Raw genomic sequence first — 6000 nt, forward strand, 5'->3', positions numbered from 1 at the left:
CCAGAAAGTCTGATCAGGATCAAAAACTCCATTGTTCTAGGTGCTGTACAAGCAGTGAGGTAGACGCGGACCCATTCCCAAGAGGCTCGTCGCCTCATACCCATCTCTGTTAAGCATCGTCAAGCAAACATTGTGATTTTGTCGCTGAAGCATTCTTTGCGATTCATGTTTAGCCAACTCCCCCCCCCCCCCCCCAGTGTATCACTGATATCTTGAAAAAAAATGAAGGGTTTGGAAGATGAGTGGGCAATAATTGTTGTGGGGGGGGGGGCACGTCACAAATTTTGGCAGTGGTTGCGGGCTGCCTCCTCCGCACAGAGGCAGAGTCTCAGGTGGGGAAGGGTAGGGCCTTGAGCAGAAAGGGGCTGTTCCCTAGGCACATCCTGCCTCTGTCAGGGGGAGGAGACTTCATGCGCTTCCCCACTCCTAGGCCAATCAGAGTCTGGGGGGAGTGTGGAAGTGAGCAACGTCTTTCACTCCCCCTGCCGCCACCCTGCCTGGGGTGCACAGCTCTTAGAGGGAACCACCAGCCATTCTGAACAGCTGGCGGTTCCCTCTAGTGCCACACGCCCCTGGCAGGGGGGAGGAGACTTCGCGTACTCCCCCGTTCCCAGATCTCTATTGGCCTGGAGGCAGAGGAGCAGCAGGGCAGACGCTGGCCATATCAAAGGCTTGGTGGGCTGGATCCAACCTGCAGACCCTTTCTTTTCACATCTGGTCTGGAACCTGATTCTGTAACTCTTAAACAAGTAATCCATCCATGTGCTACCTTGACACACCTATGCCATTTCATTGACTTCTGTGGGGGACATGATGTGAATTGTGGTATGACTTCAGTCTGATTGCAGATCCAGAGAGGTAGGGTCCAGAGAGCATTCAGCACCTGTCAGGAGGCTATTTGCACATTACAGAATGTTGACTTCAATTAGCCTGCGACATGCCAGGCTTAATTCCATTTGCATAAATGTAAAATATGAATAATTTGGGCCAGGTCTTAGCAGGTGTTGAATTTAAGTCCCAAAAGGGAACTTGGTATCTTTCAAGTATCAGAGGGGTAGCCGTGTTAGTCTGAATCTGCAAAAGCGACGAGGAGTCCTGTGGCACCTTATAGACTAACTGAAGTGTAGGAGCATAAGCTTTCGTGGGCAAAGACCCACTTCGTCAGATGCATCTGATGAAGTGGGTCTTTGCCCACAAAAGCTTATGCTCCTACACTTCAGTTAGTCTATAAGGTGCCACAGGACTCCTCGTCGCTTTTGCAGATTCAGACTAACACGGCTACCCCTCTGGTATCTTTCAGGATCTCACCCTTTGTGGTTTACTGGTATATATCATTTCTTATTCGAGCGCATGCAGACCTGTGTCTAAAACCAAAATCTTACCATGGGAAGGAAAAGCCCATCGTCAGCACAATCAGCGAAGTCATGTGACCCAGTTTCCTCTCCGCAATAAATTACTTGTACATCAGCCGAGGCACACATGGAGGAGGGCTGCAATTAAATCTGACAGGAAGTAAAATTAAAAGCTATTTATATCCAACTAACAAGCACGTGTTTAGATGAACTCAGTCAGGTACCACGAGGAGAATGTGACAAGTGATGCAGAACATGGGGGAAAAAATCTCCAAGGTGGGAAGATAAAACTTAATGTAACTTTCCTAATGAGTGTTGGGGGCATGGAATTAATAGGATTCTTTCCATTAGCTGCAATGGAAACTGATTCCAGTCAACAAGTTGTGATGTAGTGGGGATTTTGTCCACTCTTGTAGTCCTGTGTTCACTCTGGTTTTGCATTCCCTGGTTGCTTCGTTGTGCTTTATGTGATTGCTACTATCCTATGTTGCTCTGAAGTGGCCCTGTGTCCGTGGAGGAGGAGGAGGCTGGGTGTGACTCACTGTGGAAGTATATTCAGTCTCTCACGTCTTGAGGACCAGGTGACAGCAAATAACACCTTGGGCGTGGAAGCAGGACAAAGCAGGAGGCGGGGCTGAGAGCAGTGGTTCCTGTAACAAGAAGTCTGAGCTATGCTGTGTCCTTATGAACCAGTAAGCCTTCCGTTCTACCTGCTGGCTGAGTGTCACATGTGACTGTGGATGAGGGTGCAGGCTCCCCTCTTCCCCCACTCCATGACATAAGTGTCACTGGGCAAGATACTGATATCATTATTTATAATTATTTGTAGAGCAGTAGTGCTAGGAGATCCAGTCACAGACCACGTCTCCAATGAGCGACGTGATGGACAATGGATCAGGCCTATGATCCATCTAGCCCAGTATCCTGTCTTCTCACAGTGGCCAATGCCAGGTACCTCAGAAGAAATGAACAGAACAAGCAATCGTCGAGTGACTCATCCCTCTCAGAGCATGGGATTGCATCTCCGATCATCTTGGCTAATAGGCATTGATGGACATAGCCCCCAGGAACGTATCTAATTCTTTTTAGAGCCTTCTTATACATTTGGCCTTCACAACATCCCCTGACAATGAGTTTCACAGGTTGGCGATACCTTTTTGGAAGAAATAATCCATTTGTTTGTGGGTTTTTTAAGCCTGGTGCCTATTAATTTCATCGGGTGACCTCTGATTCTTGTGTTACAGGAAGGGGTAAATAATACTTCCTTATTCACTTTCTCTATCATATCCTCCTTTAGTCACCTCTCTTCCAATCCAAAAAGTCACAGGCTGTGTCTAGACTGGCAAGTTTTTCTGCAAAAGCAGCTGCTTTTGTGGAAATCTTGCCAGCTGTCTACACTGGCGGCTTGAATTTCCACAAGAACACTGACGATCTCATGTAAGAAATCAGTGCTTCTTGCGGAAATACTATGCTGCTCCCGTTCGGGCAAAAGTCCTTTTGCGCAAAAGGGCCAGTGTAGACAGCTCAGATTTGTTTTGTGCAAAAAAGCTCCGATCGCGAAAATGGCGATCGGGGCTTTTTTGCACAAAAGCGCATCTAGATTGGCACGGACCCTTTTCCGCAAAAAGTGCTTTTGCGGAAAAGCGTCCATGCCAATCTAGATGCTCTTTTCCGCAAATGCTTTTAACAGAAAACTTTTCTGTTAAAAGCATTTGTGGAAAATCATGCCAGTCTAGACGTAACCACAGGGTTTTTAATCTCTCATCATATGGGAGCTGTTCCATACCCTTACTCATTTTTGGTTGACCTTGTCTATATTCCAGATCTAATATTTATATTCTGAAGGGGTGACTAGTGCTGCATGCAGTATTCAATTTGTGGGTCTATTAGGGTTTGGAACCATTAGGAAAGGGATAAGGCCAATAACGCCACAGAGCCACTATAAATCCCTGTTAGCTTTTTTGACTGCCACTGCACATTGAGTGCATATTTTCAGAGAACCGCAAGAATGATTCCAAGATCTCTCTCAAGGGGTTACAACTAAATGAGACTCCAACATTTTGTAGATATGGTTGGGATTATGTTTTCCCAATGTGCACTACTTTGCAATCATCAATGCTGAATTTCAGCTGCTAGTTTGTTGCCCAATCACACTGTTTTGTAAATTCTCTTAGTACTCTCCAGCTAGAGGGGGAAAAAAAACCAAGGACTGTGATTAGAATAAAAGCCTTATTTAAAATTTTACTCATGAACCACTTTAGCACAAGGGGCTCGAGATGACGATTTCTCAAGATCCCATCAAGATGGTCTAGAAATCTATTCCGTGGCTTAACCTCCCTTATTTAGAAAGCTTTTCTAAATATGGACCCTAAATCTCCCTTGCTGCAGATTAAGCCGATTATGTCTTGTGCTACTTCCAACAGACATAGGGAGCAATTGATCTTTGTCAACTTTCAACATATCGGAAGCTTCATAATGAGGCTCTAATCCACCTGAGAGGCTTGGGGCATTGGTCGCTAATCAGTCAAGGATGAGGACGGTTGGCAAAATCTTAACTGTCTACACGAAGCCCTAGGGAGCAATGTTTATAAACAAATGTGATTCTTCATTCTTCCTAGGTGTTGTTAATCACTTCTTTAAAGAATACAACCGGCCCACTGGCCATCCTGCCTCCTGTGTGATCGACTGCCAGGATTCTTAATGTGCGGCCTATAGAGTTGCACAGTAATGTATCTATTTTGAATGGTTGCCTGTTTTCTCATGGGGATGGTGCAGTGGCACGATGAAAGACTGAGTATCGGGGGGTATGTCTACACTACCACCCTAGTTCGAACTAGGGTGGTTAATGTAGTCATACGAACTTGCAAATGAAGCCGGGGAATTGAATTTCCCAGGCTTCATTTGCATGTTGCCGGGCACCGCCATTTTTAAATGTTCGCTAGTGCGGACTCCGTGCCCGCGGCTACACGCGGCACGAACTAGATAGTTCGGAATAGGAAGCCTAGTCCGAACTATCTGTACATCTCTAGTTCATGCCGCGTGTAGCCGCGGGCACGGAGTCCGCACTAGCGGACATTTAAAAATGGCGGCACCCAGCAACATGCAAATGAAGCCCGAGAAATTCAAATCCTGGGCTTCATTTGCAAGTTCGTATGACTACATTAACCACCCTAGTTCAAACTAGGGTGGTAGTGTAGACATACCCTAGGAAATGTGGGTTCAAATCCCTCCTCTGCCACTTCTCTGTGCCTGAATTCCCAATCGAACCAGCCGGGATTTAAAAATGGCGGCGCCCGGCTTATGCAAATGAAGCCCGGGAAATTCAAATCCCGGGCTTCATTTGCAATTGCGGTATGCCTACATTACCCCGCTAGTTCGAACTAGCGGGGTAGTGTAGACATACCCTCAGAGAGCAGCTACTTAGGAATTATAATCAGTAACGCATAGTCCAGGAAATGAACTGCTTTCTAGGTTCAGGGCTCATTCTAAATACATTATATACCTCTCTTATGCCCACTTTTCAGATGTCATCAAGATTCTAGTGTTGACATTTCTCCAGCAATGTCATATGGCCAATAATAGCTGTTTTTTAATAATAAAACCTAGGGCCAATATGCAGTAACACTAAGCTTTAGGGGCATTTTAAATAACAAGAAAATGCCTCCTGCAAAAATATTAGACATACCAGAGGAGTTGTGGTCATTATGACTGAACTCCTCCCTATACCATTATCCCTGAGCAAATTACTGTTGTCCTGAGAAGTTCAGTGGTATATTTGTTTTTCTGAACAAGTCTGTTTTCCAGTTTGGCTGTGGCTGAAACCTAATGAAACTTCTGCCATTTATTCCATCCACTTGGTTCTCTAAAACTCATCTAAAATAAGCCATTGTTCCTCACTGTCCTCAATTTTCATTAAAAGATCCTTTGCTTCTCCAAATGCCCTTTTTAACAGAATGATTTAATTATACAAATGGAATGACAGACACTGATCATTTCACAGCATTGCCTATTGGCAAATGATTCAGTGACATAAAAATATGGCATCAGAGTGACATTGGCATAACACCTTGTCCTCACCGCTGAACTCTGTAGCACACAGTGGACTGACGGAGGTTTGGCCAGAGAATGCATGAGCATATCCGATCTCCCAAGCTAAGCCAAATCTTGTTTCTATTTAAATCAATGGCTGATTTTTGCTTTTTGGAAAAGAGGTGTCTAAGGAAATCCCAAGGAGGAGGAGAGTCTGGTGCTGGTGAATCAGTAAGTACTAATGCATGGAAGAAATTATGCAAGGAGATCCCACTTGTGAAATCCATTAAAAAACATCCACTGAAGTACCCTATATGTGGGTGTAGTGGGGTAGTCACCCCCTTCCAGGCATAAAAAGGGGTAAAACAGCCCTGGGAAAAGGCTGTAGCGATGGGCCAATCATGAGAGGCCTTGAAGCAGCCAATCAGAGCCCAGGAGGGCTGTATAAAAGAGATAACTGGGCCGTCTGAGCACACTCTCACTCCAGCCCTGGAGGCAGAAGGACCTAGCTGCCTGCCAGCCAGCGTAGTGTTGGGGAAAGGCAGGGTGAGCCAGGGAGCTCCAGACAGAGTAGTCCCAGGCTGAGGTCCAGCAACAGGGGCCTGAGGGATACTAGGGC

This window comes from Pelodiscus sinensis, chromosome 4 (assembly GCF_052426305.1).
Source record: "Pelodiscus sinensis isolate ZL-2025 chromosome 4, ASM5242630v1, whole genome shotgun sequence".
Lineage (NCBI taxonomy): Eukaryota > Metazoa > Chordata > Testudines > Trionychidae > Pelodiscus > Pelodiscus sinensis.